Genomic DNA, 16034 nt, shown 5'->3' on the forward strand with positions numbered 1-16034 from the left:
AAGAAAGAAGTCATTGGGGGCCAGATCATGTGAGTAGGGAGGTGTTCCAATACAGTTATTTGTTTACTGGCTAAAGACTCCCTCACAGACTGTGCCATGTGAGCTGGTGCATTGTCGTGATGCAAGAGCCAGGAAAGGTTGGTGAAAAGTTCAGGTCATCTAACTTTTTCACGCAGCCTTTTCAGCACTTCCAAATAGTAAACTTGGTTGACTGTCTGTCCAGTTGGTACAAATTCATAATGAATAATCCCTCTGATCTCAAGAAAGATTAGCAACATCGTTGAAACAAGTTCTCAAGCTTAATTGTCCGACCTCATATAACATTTGTGATGAATAATTTTTGGTCTTGTGTGATTAATTTTTAAAAACCACTAATTTTAGTGGTATGATTATTTATAAATGCTTACCTTTGCCTCTCCCACTAGATGATGAATTGCGCATGCACATGAGTCTGTTTTCCACTTCTTCCTGCCTCCCACAGCATCTGGGTACATGAAAGGAAACCAATAAATGCAAGTTGTTAAGTGGAAAAAAATTTAAAACCTTTAATATTTGCAATAAAGTTGTTTGGTTAGTCCTGCACAGCTCATTTGCAGAACAGGCAGTCTTTAGACAGTGCAGTGCCAGCTTGGGATTTAAGATCCAGTAAAACGGATCCAACTGGAGTACAGAGACTGGTGGGACCTCATCAGAGAGTTTCCTGATAACAGCCTCAAGATTTGGGGCTTGCTATGGTGGGCAAGGGGGAACTATAGTGTGTTCTTGAATAGGAAGTTTAAAATGACCTCCTTCTACCCAAACCATATGGTCCCTTTTCTAGTACCCCATCTTCTTCAACCCATCTGCAGCACTTGACACTCTGAAATTTGGCTTCCACTGTTTTTTGTGGCAGTGTTACAAAAACACTGTGTTGCTTCCTGGGTTTTGTTCCGTCTCTCTTACTGCTCTTTGGCCTCCTGTCTTGTCAGGCCTGGTCCACCCTCTCCCACCGAAGCTGACCATCTGCTCCACGCCCTTGTCACTCCCTCCATGGGGAAGTGCATCAATTGTTATTTTCCAGTCTCACACCTATGTTGGTTCCTACAGGGGCATCTCCAACCTTTATTTCCAACTACTCCAGAACAGGTCATCTTTAACTTCCTTGAGAGTTGTTTCATTGTGTGTGGGGATGTTAGTGGTGGGTAAGAGGGAAGAGTTAAAATAAATCAGATATTGAGAGACAATTATAGGAATGGGTAGATCCAGTTTTGCAGCAAAAGTCAGAAGAGACAACTGATAAGTAGAAGGGTACAGGAGGGTCAATCAATACTTTGTTAGCTTTTTAAGATGGAGGAGAACTGAGACTATTTAGAGGTGTAATGGAAAGGTCCAAATGAATAAGAATTAAAGATAGCAAGTAAGAAGGGATAATTGCAGGAAGTGGGAAGTGGGAGTCCAAAACATAAGACAGCATCACAGGGAAGATGAAGCTCAACCTCTGAGATTGCAGATAAGGTTAGGAGGAAAGACGTGATGGGTGAGGTAAAAACATGGGTACATAAAAGAGTTTAAGTCAGATGAGCTCAAATTTCTCTGTGAGGTAGAGGCAGGTCACCTTCTATATTCCATGGGTAAGAGACACGGTCATTAGGGTCACAAGAAATGAGGGAACGTCTGGAATAACAGCTATGAATGGTATGACAGGGAGACAATCAAAGATGAGTTAGAGGACTGTAGAATGCTAGTTTAAACTCAAACTGGGTAACAAGATTCAACTGCAGATGAGACCAGGGTGATTTTTCTGTGGTGCACCAGACAGAATGCAGGCCTAGGAGGAGACCAACCAGGGTTTGAATTCCTTCCTAGCAGTGTGACTCTGATGTTATTTAACATTCCTGGGTCACAGTTTCCTCATTTGTGAATAAGGATTTGAATACCCTTTTAAGGTTACTTTGAGACTTAAATTAGAAAGCATCTCACCCTGGGCTAAGTAAGGTAACAGATGAATGCTAGTATTTTTCCTCCAGTAGCCCAGTCATAGAAGCAAGGGAAGCAGGCAATGGGTATAATCCTGACTTGTGCATAGAACATGACAGAGGTCATGATGGGCCGGGGCCAGAGAGAAAAGTATGCTCTGTGTGGTTAATTATGGAGTCTAGTACCCAAGGGTGCTAATGAGCTGGGTGAATGACAGACCCAAGGAATTTTAGGTGTGGGATGGTTTATGAGAGGGTGAAGGCAGGGAAGATATTTGGACAAGAGAAACAAGGCCTCACAGAATGGCACAGCCCAGGGAGCTCTCCATGATTGAGGTCCTGGTCTTCAATCCTAAAGACCCAGGAAGCTGATTTTATCAAGGTAGCCAGAGGCCACCAAGTCTTGAGAATGGGTTCACTGGCTGCTATAACACTTACGATAACTTTTGTAGTAAATCGCTAAAAATCCAATTCAAAATGGCTTGAACAGGCAATTCGTTAGCTCATATATCTAAAAATGCAGCTCTGCAGTGGACACTATGGTTGCGTGCCTAATATCTCTCCATCCCTCCTCACTCAGTAGCAGCAGTGCTAGTTGAGACTGATAAGGCTCTGAGCATCTGTCTTGATTAACTTAAGACGATCATGATAATCTCCTTTCCGCTCCCTTGACAATGATAATGAGTGGTTCACAGTTGGGCAAACCTATGCCAACCTGTACTAATGTGATACAAAGGAAGAATCATCCTCACTTTTCAGAGACAGAACCATGTGAATGCAATCTCTTGTACTGGGTGTGAAGGAGGAAGTGAGTAGCTCTGATTGTTATCCACGTTACCCAATAATCATGAGAGTGTCAGATTTGGGATGAGTAGTGGAACAGAAAAATGGAAAAACATGCTTCCGTGATGACATCACTGAGCTGCTGGATTAACTGACCCTGAAACCTGTTCTACCACTGGGATTTCTACTTGGTAAGTCGGACATGTCCACATTGTTTAAGGCAGTTGGGTTTCCTGTTACTTGCTGCTGAAATCACCCTGGTTGATCCATGTGGGCTCTAGACTGGATTGGATCCAGGCTCTGGCTTGCGTCCCCTATAATTGTCTTAGCTCCGCTCTCTTCTGCATGTCTGCTTTGTTCCCTGAGGGTAGCTGCACTGGGGTTCTCCACAGAAAGAGAACCAATTGGTGAGTCTCTCTCTCTCTCTCTCTCTCTCTCTCTCTCTCTCTCTCTCTCTCTCTCTCTCTCTCTCTCTCTCTCTCCTTCTCCCTCAATCTCTCAAATTTATTTTAAGGATTTGGCTCACTTGATTGTAAGGGCTGGCAAGTCCAATATTTGTAGGGCTGGCTGGCAGGCTGGAGACCTAGGGAAGAGTGGATGTTGCAGTATTGAATCCAAAGTCAGGCTGGAGAGAGAATTTCTCCTTCTTTGAGGTGCCTCAGTCTTTTAAGGCTTTCAGCTGATTGGATGAGGCCTTGCCCAAATTTGGAGGATAATTTTCTTTATTCAAACTCTACAGATTGAAATGTTTAGCACACCTAAAAAATACCTTCACAGCAACAGTGAGGCTGGTGTTTGACCAAGCAACTGGGTCCTATAGTCTGGCCACATTGACACATAAGATTAACCATCAGAGTAGCAAACTGGCTTCCAGCAGCATCTAGGAGCTGCTTGCTTCCTTCTTCATCATCAGGAGTGAGATCATCTCTGTCCCAGATTTCTAAGAAAGACTCTTGAATTTTGTTTAGATTAGGCTGGTTTAGGTCATCTGCCAATATCTGAATCAATCATTGTGGCTTTGGGCAAATACAATAATTGGCTTAAGATAGTCAGGGCGCACCTAGAGCTGGGGGTGGGGTCAGTTAGTCCAGAAGCACAGAGACTTTGTGGTGGAGGGATAGATAACTAAATGGAAAAAAGGTTTACTGACTGGAGGAGAGAAGGGGAGATGGAGGCTGGAGAAACTACCACAAGTGTCCATTATCCTGACCAAACACAAAGGAGATGGATACAGCAATCATAATGCCAGCTTAATCATTCATGGCAAAAATAGAAACGTAAATCAGACTGGAAAGTTTGTGTCAGCTAATCAGTACATTTTATGCTCATAGAAAAGATTCACAGAAAGCCAAACTGTGATCAGAAAGATGCTGGGTGAGCATGGAATCCAATTTAATCCAATTCACTGCAAACAAATATTTATTGAATGTCTGCTAGGCAGGAGGAAATTAACAGCTGGTGTCATCGAGTTATGACAGACTAATATACTCGTTTGTACTGTTGGGCTGCTCCTCCAAGTCTGGACCCTTTGCTGAAGACACACTGCTAAATGCTCACTCTTTCGGCTCTGAATGTTTTGTCCTCAGGCTGACATGCCCTTGTAGTAGCTGTAGTCTTTCTTCACACTGAATATAACACAATTGAAATGATTTCAACTTTTGTGTATTGCAACCACTTTCCTTGATTAGGATTTAGAGGACTCCTCAGCCATCCCTCACACATTTCAAAACCTTAACATCAAATTGTAGGGGCATTTTGTTGCCCCCCCAAAAGTTCTTCCCTGTGATTGTCATAACCGCCAACCTCCCAGCCCATTCCATGCACAGCATCTAGAGTGGTTCTTCTTTTCTTTTCAATGGATTTTATTTCTAGAGCAGTTTGAGGTTCACAGCAAAAATTCACTGGAAGGTAGAGATTTCCCATATACCTCCTTCCCCCACACAATCACGGCCTCCCCCACTACAGCACTCCTACTCCCCTACCCAGAGCGGCACATTTGTTACAACCGACAAACCTACATTCACACATTATTATCACCCAAAGTCCATGGTTTACATTAGGGTTCACCCTGGGGATTGTACAGCCTATGGGTTGAACAAATGTATAATGACATATAGCCATCATTATAGCATCATACAGGGTAGTTTCACTGCCCTAGAAATCCTGTGCTCACCTATTCATCCTCTCTCCCCTCTAACCCCTGGCAACCACTCATCTTTTTAACCACAGTTTTTCCATTTCTAGCATTGCCTATAGTTGGAATCATACAGTAGGCCGCCTTTGCAGATTGGTTTGTGACTCTTAGCAACATGCATTGAAGTTTCCTCCATGTTATTTCATGGCTTGACAGAGCATTTCTTTTTATCACTGAATAATATTCTGTGGGCCAGATGTACCACAGCTTATTTATCCATCCACCTACTGAAGGATATCTTGGTTACTTCCAGATTTTGGCAATTATGAACCAAGTTGCTACAAACATCCGTGTGCAGGTTTTTGTGTAGACATAAATTTTCAACGTCTTTGGGGAAATATCAAGGAGTGTGATTGCTGGATCCTATGGGAAGAGTATGTTTAGTTTTGTAAGAAACTTCTGAGATGTTTTCCAAAGAGGCTGGATCGTTTCGCATTCCCACCAGCAAGGACGGAGAGAGTTCCTGTTGCTTCACCTTCTCGCCACTATTTAAGGTTCTCAGTGTTCTGTATTTGGGCCACTTTAATAGGTCGTATCAGTAGCTCATTATTGTTTTAATAGACATTTCTCTAATGACATGGAGCCAGAGTGATTCTTTAAAAACAAAATCAGATCCTGTCACTTTCGTGCAAAGCAAAACATTTATACGTGGCTTTGATTGAGGCCCTTCCTTCCCTTCCACCTGCCCCTCGCAGCCTGAGTGCCCGCCTCATACGTTTGTTAGTTTCTCATCCCTCGGTCTTTGCACACATTATTTCTCCTGTCTAGAACACTTTCTCCTCTTCATTTGTTTAACTTCTCCTCATCCTTCAGGTGTCTGTTTAATTGTAACTTCCTCTCAGAAGCCCTTTCTCCCCACCCTGTCCTCTCTGGTTATTTGCTCCTGCTATGCCTTTCCCAGCTCCTAGCTACCACACGTCTCCCACCCCAGCACTCAGCTCTTGTACTGTGCTTTGAGTTCCCTTCTAGACTATAAGCTTCTTGAAGGGAGAGGTATGTCTATACTGCTTACATTTCACTCCCAGTTCCAGCTTTACCCACCACAAAGATATTCAGTAAATACCTGTGGACCAGAGAAGGAGGTGAGTGCATGAAGAAATGAGTGACTTACCATTACTGGTATCTTTAAGTGCCCATTCTGGACAAGCATTGTGTTTGGCCACTGGGGATACAGATGTATTAGATTAACCCCTATGGATAACCTAGTTAGTGAAAATGGGTCGTCAATAATGTACAATTCACAATAGAAGAGAGCCTATTTTAGACATCGAGTGTGTCATGCAGCTCAGGAGTTCTTAGCCTTAGCACTATTGATATTTTGGATTGGAGAAGTCTTTGTTGTGGGAAACTGTCCTGTGCATCGTTAGGATATTTAGCAGCATCCCTTGCTTCCACCCCCCTCCCTTCCCCTAATTGTGACAACCAGAAATGTCTCCAGGCACTGCCAAGTGTCCCCAGGTGGTGATATAACTCCTGGTTGAGAACCACTCATGCAGAAAATAATGGACTATGGTCTGGAGTGAGGAAGGAGATTTCAGAATTGGGCAGAAGCTTGAGACGCACAAAAATCCAGGGAAGGGCTCTGCTGGTTGGTCCATGTTGAGACAAGAGTGAAAAGGAAGCAAGTACATCTGAAACTTGAGAGGCTGGAGAATGTACTAACTAGATGGGTAATATGAACAAAGGATGGGTTGGGGAGAAAGGAAATATGCCAACATCCAGTGTGGCTGCTCAGTGGCTGTATGATTTGGGGAAGTTATTCAATTTCACTAAATCTCAATTTCATCACCTGTAAAAGTAGGAGAGTAGTCATATCCAACTCATAGGGGTATAGTGAGGATTAGAATGTGTTAAAGTGCTTCGTGCGGTTCTGGGCTCAGAGCAAGTGAAATGTATGTTAGCCACTAGGCTTTGAAAAATTGATAGGAGAAGTATCGAATTAAATACGAAACCTTCAAAGTTCTAATTAAAAATTGGAAGTAGTCAGTTAAAAATGAAATGAACTTAGCCTAAGTAAATCTAAATAAGTTTAATAGAATTTAGTAATCATTATCACAGAGAAAACACACTGGCATTAAAATCATGTAGCTATACAAACTGATATGGTAGGAAAGGTCTTTCAAAGTGAATGGTGTGTTACATGTTTGATTTTTCCTTTCCCAGTTTTGATCTAGAATATGTAGGTTCCAGAAATTCCAGGAAATAGCCTGCTTAGATTGGCTTTGGTTTTCGAGATAGTTCAATGCCTAGAAAATTTCATAGGATCATGGAAGCCAGAGAGGAAAAAGGTTGTTTAATGGTGCTGCTGCGATACCAGACTTCTGAACCCCTAGTGGGTGTGCTGGTATCTGAGTATTACGGTGGCTTCCACAGTGTCTAGCACACACACCACCTTGCATGAAATAGCTCTGTAAACGCTTGTGGAATTGAATAGAACTGCCTTTATAAACTTCAAACAAAACTTTAGGTGACTTTGAATTAAACCCAACCAGTTCCCCCACGCTCTGTGGCTCATCGCCAATGGGAGAGAACACCTTTCACATCTTCTCTGAAAGGAGAAAGTCTTAGACAACTTGTTTTGTGCTTCAGTAACAAGTTAAAAATCCATCTCCCAACAGTCCAGTGATTCATTTGCTCCACTGTGTTTGGTAAATGAATGTTGTGGTTGTGATATGCATTGTTGTCTGTTACTTTCAGGTAGAACAAAGAATGCCACTAAATGATTAACTACAGGAGAAAACCCAGATACGGGGTTGCTAAAAAAAAAAAAAAAAAGAACTCTTCAAATGAACTATGAACTGTGTTTTCAGGATCTGTTTTAAAGGGCTGCTGAAATCCTCTCCTCTATAAGAAGGCCCCAAATACCCAGCTGAGATTTTTATCACAGCATTTTCTGAATCAATTCAAGCTCTGTCGATGAGTCAGTAAGTTTCTATCATGGGCTCCGTAAAAATCCAATGCAGTCACCTAAACAATGAAATATTTTTTTATGAAAAGCAAATAAATATACTTTGATTGATGGCTAATTGCCTTAAAGAGGTTGGATAATTTCTTGTTCTAGGGTTTCCCAAGGGTCTTTCATTCTTAAGAATGTTATTTTCTAGCAGAATAAATCCATCAGATTTTTGAAATTCATAGCTGGGGAGAAAGAGCGAAAAAAACAGAGAAAGAAAGGGAGAAAGGGGGGAGAGAGAGAGAGATTTTCAAAGGTTCCTAACTATGGCGCTTGGAATATAGTCAGAACTACTGTATAATTTTTTTTCTCAAGGTTCGCCACCTTGGCTTTCCCACCAGTACAGACTTTGACTTCCCTGTAGCCAAAATCAACTTGAGAGTCAGAAGTCAACAGCCCTTTATTAATCATTGTTTTTTGAGTGCAAAGCCCTTGAATCATTTCTTAATTCGTCTCCCTCTCACTAGGAGTGTTGATTCCTTCCACTAACGGTGCCCATCTCCACTCATTTCTGTTCCATCTGCTTCCCAATAGTGACAGACAGACGAGCTAGGTCAGCTTTCAGGCATGCTGATGACAAACAGCCAGAGACAGGTCACAATGAACGCCAGCCTCATGATGCTTTATCACTGAGATTCTGAAATCCTTAAGCTCCGATTCACTCAGGAGGGAAACAAAATTGGGAAAGGGTGCTTTGTACTAAGATGGACGTCTTTAACTTCCATTGTGATATCCTAAAGAAAGTCACTCATTTGGGTGGGAGGCTGCCAGGAAAAAGAATTGAAAGCTAGAAGGCAGAAAAGCCCAAAGTGTTTCATACAAATGATACCATTGAATACACATAGCATTCTTATTGGACACAAGGTGTTCCAATAACATACCTCTAGGGGACAAACAGATCCTGACATATTGACACAGTAAATATTTGTTAAATGAGTGAGTACCTGAACCTGTGCCAAAATTTGTCAGCTGAGCGATCCTTAACTGTAACGTCCAACACTTGTGTTGTGACAAGTTATGACATATATAGCAAGTAATTGGCTGATAATTATAAAATATTGGGATTCCGGAATGAGTTTTTTTTCTTTTTTTTTTTGAAGGAAATTGGAACTGATTCAAGGTTGCGTCTGTAATGATGTTGCTTCCCTCTTTCCATTCTAATATGAATTCCTTTGATAGTTACTGACGTGCTGTTATAGTTGTGCTTACAAATCACTGTGCTGCTTGGGTTCATAGCTATTCTGTTGAGCTTCTAATCTCACCCATGAATACATTTTTAACAAGCAAGAAGTCAAAGGTAGATGAAGGGCATATATACTGCAGATCTATAGCTGCACTGCATGGGAGCAAGATGGTGCTTGAACATGTCTGTTACTAAGGACACAAAGGTTACGATCACCAACTCAAAGGCAGAGCAATGATACAAGCAAAATTAGCAATTACATTATTCATATTAATAGCATGAAAACTGTACGTTTTAATTTTGGATTTTTAACAACAGAAATAGTGTCTTCCTACTGATTCGTTAGTGGTATTCAGGGACTTTATTAATATTAACTTGGGAGTGGAGGTCTAGAGAATACTGCTCAATGAAATAGTTATTTTAGGCATCTTTATTATCAGACACCTTTAAATGACTGATTTCATTACCCATGTATTAGTATTTTAACAGAGGCCACGTTAAAAATAAAAGTGTGTGGCACTATTTGCTTTATTTCACCGTAAAATTGGGGGGAGGTGTCAAAAATGGGGGATACCTCCAAATGCTATGTTTTGTGTGCCTACTTCATCATATATTAGACAGGGTGGGTAAAAAAACAAGATGAAGGGCACTTGAGAAACAGTAAAGTCTAGTGGTTAAAAGTACCGGTTTTAGTGCCAGACTGCTTGGGTTTAAGTTCTGGCTTTGCCACTTACTAGCTGTGTGACATTGGGCAAGTTACACACCTCTCTGTTCCTTAGCTTCTGTATCTGTAAAGTTACTACCTAACTCAAATCTCTATCATTTGACATTCATTCAGTCATTTTCATTACAGACTAAAAAAAAAAAAAAACAAAACAAAAAAAAACTGAGGCCTTTAAAAATTTTTTTGAGGCCTTTAAAAGTGTGTAGCAACAACGATTATGTTACAATTCAAAACATTCCTGGCTTAGACTCTGTTATGCAGGATCTCTGTGTCTACTCGGCTCCACAGAAATATTCTCTTTTGCTAATTCAGCACTGTGCGTGTGTGTTTTTGGTAGCAAGTACAACTCGTACCTTCTCACACCATGAATCTTTCTTGCTGTAGGTCTGAATTAAGTATTGCAGTTCTTCAGCGAGAAGAGAATGGAGAGCGCACTTTCCCCTCAACTCTTTTTCCTTTACAACAACTCCAAATGTCTTACTTTCTTCCCTGCATCAAATTTGTAGCAAATTCAGAAGAAAAAAAAAAGAGTCACGGTCGTGGCTCCTCATGATTTAGCCAAATTGGTTTTAATTTTCTGTTGGCCAGAGTAGTGGTCCCAAGGTGGTCCCAAGAGAGTACATACACAACTTGCTGTGTGTGAGCCGACTCCAGAATAGGGGGGATCTTTTCATCGTGGAGTTTTTAGCACTCAGGATACCATTAGGAGAGAACAAACAATTCAGCATTTGTCTTGGCGAAGACAGAATAGCAATGTGAGGGAAATCTTCTTCCGCTGAAGACAGAGCCCAAGCTGCATGCAAAGATCAGTGCATCTTACACAAACAAATACCGAGAGCGCTGTCCACAGATGTTGATCCTGCCTAGGCCCGCTTCCTGCAGGGCTGCAGTAGCTCAGCAGGCAGACATGTTTCTCTGGCTTTCCTAGGAGCCGGCATTTGGGAGGAGAGAGAGAGGCAGAATGATGTGCAAACCCTGCAACATTGTAAGATTCGGTTCTGCTTCAGCCTGCCTCCCAGCAATTTGCAAACTAAAACATCTTACCCAGAAGGGAATTTTGGGGCTGCTTGGATTTTTAATTCCCTGAATGGCTCAGTAGAACTACCCCAAAATCAATATGCCCTGAGCTGAGCTGTGTAAACATAAAGCCGTGAAGAAAGGGGCCAACGTTTTTCTTTCTGGAGGTGATGTCAGTGCCCAGCTCTTCCCAGGCCCTCCTCAGCCCCACATCTGTATTCTGTGTTCATCGTGCACAATACCAGCTGAGTCGTGCTCTGCAAACTAGATCGCACTCACAGGCACATACCAATCTACCTTCATTGGGCTGGTGCTTTTCCAAAACGTACCTGCTTCTGATCTTGAGGGCTCTCCCTCAAGTTTGCTGATCTGTAGGCAGAAACAGGACAGATTTAGCCATCGCCTCCAAAATGTGAACAGAGGTGTTTATTTTTCAGTGTATCTGATCATTCTTCTTTGGCAGGGCTGTCACCAGAGGATCCATTTTGAGCTCATTCATTGAAAGCCATGGCAGCCTCGCCAGCCCCCATCTTGCTCTATTCTGCCTCCCGAGACTGCAGAAAAGCAATTTGGAGCTTTTCCTGTAGTTCTTCCTGCACCCCAGGCCCGGCGGGCTGTTGAACAGAAATTCTTCATCTAGCCAGGCTAATTTACAAACATGTCATTCTCTGCCTGTGGTCTTGTTCTCCTCAGAACTTTTAGAAACCTGCATTGTTTGCATCAAAGTCTCCATGTACCTCTGTGTTCAGGATGTCTTCATGTTTTCCTTATTAATGTCAAATACTGTTCATCTATTTCCAAAATTGAATAAGAGATCTAAGACTGTTCAGATGTGGTTATGTAGTTCTTGAACTCTGAGACACAAACACTGGCAAGACCTTGACCCCAAAATGTCCGTGCTCTGGGAAGGGTTCTTAGCTGGGAAGTCCAGCTTCTCTGACCTCAGCTGTCCTCCTGGCAGAAATGCAAAGATGTCAGCCTAGGCTTCAAAATACTGCTCTTATCATTACACCACAATACCTAGTATATCTGTCAATGTACTTTGGCAGTTAAAGGAAGAAGTTTAGTGCCAAGTCTCTCCTACGAAATGGAAAAACTCCCGCACAATATTACAGCTAGAAGCTTAAGAAGCTAATAACCTGTTTCTATACCAATGTGTTTTAGAATGATGAGCTAGGCAAAGGATAAAATTGGACCAACTGCAGACCTGTTTCCAAATAATAAGCAATGTCTTATGAATCATCCATCCCAAAGAGAATGCAGTCAGAGTCTAAATGAGACGGTAGGTCTTGAGTTTTGTATGTTATATGGATGAGTGTCTTAAAGACCAGATGGTTTTACTGAAAGATGACGTGAATCCTGGCTGGGCTGGACAGAGAGCTGCGGGATCAAGGCTTCCAACCTCCAGCCTTTTAGCACAAAAATAACTTTGTAAAAATGAAGTCACTTGTGAGTTTCATTCAGAGTGTTTAAGAGACTTAGGGACAAAAAATTAACCAAGGGGCTTGTTGTTTCTTCTTTCCTTTTTTCTCCCTTTGTAATCTCTCCAAGGTCAAGAACAAGACAGAGGCACCTATACGCAGGCAGCGAGAAAGTCACCTGTGTTTTGTTCTCGTGCCTCAGGGGCTGTCTCAAGGAACATGATGGAGTCAGCTTCCTGATGTCAAGGTGGGCTCGAGCCAGAATCAGGTGGCTCAGGTCGTACAAGTTGCCTGCTAGAAAGTTCATATGTACTAGGCACTTTGCTTTTAACAACCATTGCTCCTACCTCCCCCACCCTTCCGCTGCATCTCCCAGGGGATTTCCAAGCAATTTTAAGACTCATAAGAGATGAAGGACGACTGCAGAAGAGAAAAAAGTCCTCAACTTTTTGAGAGAGAGTCAAAAGCATTCAGGGAGCCTCCAAATTCAGAATCTTAGATCATAATTCTGACTCTGACAATAACTTGCTGTGCAAACCGAGGAAAGGAACTCCACTTCTTTCTGTTACTTCTCTAACCTGAGAGCTAGGGCTCCATTGGATCAGAAGTTCCATTGGCTACTATGTGACTGCTAACGAATGGCACGTTGACATTTGACATTCCTGCCACAGTAATAATCATGAGCCTGGATTTAATGACATGCAAGAGGGTGAGGCTGAGGGCATGTGCCCGGTGACAATTTAGGAAAAGGCAATTTGTATGGAAAGCGAATCCAGAGCGTGCCTCCAGAGTAGGATTGCCAGATAAAATACCCGACACTCAGTTGAAGCAGAATGTCACAAATGACAAATATTTTCTTAGCATAACTATGTCCTAAATATTGCATGGAACATGCTTATTCTAAAAAAAAAAAAATTAATTGCTGTTTATCTGAAATTCAAATTTAACTGAGCATCTATGTTTTTATTTGCTAAATTTGGCAAGCCTAATCTAGAAACAGGGGTTTGACCTAAAAGGTGGTAGGAGGAAGGTATGAGAGACCATGGGCTCTCCAGTCAGAGGATTATTCTGAGTTGGGAAGTCTGAAGTCAGGTTGGGGATAAGTTCCTAGAACAATGAGGACAATTCAGGAATTGGTGTATTATTGTGTTTTCAAAAGGATGTCAGATTCTACCATTCAGTCTCTGCCTTCCTCCCAACCCCCATGGCCCTTCTCTCCTCTTGCAGTCCTACCAGAAGCAGATTAAAGTGGATTCCTTCACGGAGGAATTTTCATCTCATTCATCATTCCATAAACATTCACTGAATGCCAATAATATGTTAAACTCTGTGCTGGCTTCCTAGAAGTAGGACAAATGGGCATAGCGTCTGCCTTCATGGAACGCCCAGTCAGGGGGCAGACCAGGATGAAGTCTCCCCTTGCCGCTGGAACTCTAAATCTGTCTTCTGGATTCAAACCCTAACCCACCCTTTTGACCTACCTGCAATTTAATCCCTGCTAGGTACAAATTGTGCTCTAGGGGTGCCAGAGAAATGAAAATAAACAAATGAAGTTCTTGAATGCAAGAATCTAACGGCAAAATGAGACCCTATTTCAACAACTATAATCAAAGGTGGAATGTGATAAGAACAGTAAAAGGGATAGAGTGGAGGGGGGGTTCTTAGAGAAGAGCCATTACATCTCTTTGGGGACATAAGAAGGTTTCCTATAGGAATTGGAGATGAGTTTGTGGAACGCTGAGATATTCGCCCTATCACTCTGGACTTAGAACCATATAATCATGGAATCTTAGAAGTGTCCTCACAAGTCTACATATCCAAAAATTCTTTCTATAGCCTCCTTCACAGAAGATCATTTTGCTTTTGCTTAAATTCTTCTCATATCTTCCTAAGAAGTCCATTCCATTTTTGGAAAACTAATTGTTAGAAATCACATTTCAAAAAAGGCTGAGTGGAAACCTGCTATCTCTAAGCTTTCTCCATTGATTCTGTAGCTGCCATCCATCCTACTGACCATGTCAATCAAGTACCTGAATGAAGACACAGAATATGAGTTTCCCATTTTTTCCTTTAATAGGAATATAGGAATGGTAGTCAACACTACCCATGATAGAAAGAAAATGTAAAGCTAACATGGTGAAATACAATAGCAATACATGTAAAATTCTGCATCTAGATTCAAAAACATCAATTACAGACCAGGAGAGAAGTGGGTTGGTAGGAGCTCCTGGGAAAGAGACCTAAGAATGTTAATTAATTCTTAATCTAATATGAGCCAACAATGTGATGTGACCGCTAAAAAAGCTAATCACCACATAGCTAGAACAGCGTCAAGATCCCAGAAATACTTATATATTCTGCCCCAATATATTCTGCCTTGGTCAGATTATATTTATACGGTGTGTTCAATTTTGCCTGCTGTACCTTAAGAGGTTTATGGCTATACATTTTATACCCATTTTACCTGGCACAAGAGGCCCACATGTCACAAACATCAATACAGATTTTTTTTTTCTTTATGTCTCCTAAGAAAAGTTTTTGAAAAAAGTTCACAATTGATTGGTCAAATGGGAATTTTGGGAAAAGGACACCATGCAGAACTGGACCCTACCTCAAGGATGGAGGATGCAGGGTAAGAGCACGATGGGGCAGTGGGTATGAGAGGGGATATTGGTTAGAAGAAAAGCGCAGCCTCTGTCTGGAAACCAGAGAAAGAGCTGGGTTGTTCTGTTTCATGTTGGCCAGTCCAAATCCCCTCAACTCCTCCATGGCAGGTGTTTAGGCAACTGGGTTTCCCAGCTGACGGCACTCCTTTGTGGGGTAATTTTGGGAAGCACATAGTCTGCCTGAGTCGGAAAAGTGAAACCATGGTATTAGGGAATTAGCTTGCTGGGCTGACGGAAGTGGTGGTGACTGGGGGGCCAGAGCCATCCCTATCCTAGTACCTGCCCTAGGCTCCTGGGCCCAGGACCAGCTTCCACCTGGCCCCTCCCCCACCAGACCTGTGCCACCATTTAGGAGAAAGCATGATACTACTAGCCTTTGGATTTCAAGGGCAATGCCCCCCGATGGTTGTGTGGCACTGGGTGGAAACAGGCTGGGTATGAGCAAAGCTTGACTTAACACTTTTAAATATTTAGACATATGGTAAGTGGCTTCCATTTATATCCATTTACTCAGGCTTTAAGTGTCAGGATACAGACCAGACATTATAATGCCTCCAGTTTAAAGGAAGAAGATTCCCTGTATTAGGTTTATATTAATTTCCTCAAACAGCAGACTTGACCGTTTGTATCCATAACATCCTCACCCCTCCACCCCCCACCCAGTATTTTTAACAACAAATGAGTCAGTCTATGTAAAATGCCATGTACAGAGGCTGACACACGGTAAGTGCTCAATAAATATTCATGTTTTTTCCCCTTAACATTTCCTTTCCCCACCTTCCAAGCACAACTACAAGCATCAGCATTTTTCATAAACTTCACCTTGATCTGAGCTTTGAGATCCTAGTCAGGCAGGATCTTTTGCATTTGGCATTGACTCTGAGCCCTTCTTCCATTTTTGAACATGTCTTTTAAAACTAAGGACTTCTCCCCAAACCCTTTGATATTCACAGTGTTATCTATAGATGTTTCCTCCTTTCTTTCTCTTTTAGGTTGTGTGTGGGGGGGGGGGAAGGGGAGAGAACTTTCTTTTTTGAATCTTCAACCTTTTGTGAAAACTATTATTCCCTTTCATAATCTCTAGTTCTGCGTTTCATCATAAAATTTTTATACCTATCTTTTCTTTAGCCAGTTGAAA

The 16034-nt window shown here is 42.0% G+C and overlaps 1 long non-coding RNA gene across 1 annotated transcript in view; it reads right to left on the reverse strand.

Moving 5' to 3' along the window:
• Window positions 1–406: 406 nt before the first annotated feature.
• The window catches only part of LOC148758330 (uncharacterized), a 60164-nt gene continuing 44536 nt past the window's right edge, over window positions 407–16034 (reverse strand). Inside the window, exon 4 of the long non-coding RNA XR_016020978.1 lies at window positions 407–484. This is a non-coding gene — a long non-coding RNA (uncharacterized LOC148758330). The remainder of the gene's footprint in view (window positions 485–16034) is intronic.

Source organism: Rhinolophus sinicus, chromosome 4, assembly GCF_057876585.1.
Source record: "Rhinolophus sinicus isolate RSI-liver-muscle chromosome 4, RSI-T2T, whole genome shotgun sequence".
Classification (NCBI taxonomy): domain Eukaryota; kingdom Metazoa; phylum Chordata; class Mammalia; order Chiroptera; family Rhinolophidae; genus Rhinolophus; species Rhinolophus sinicus.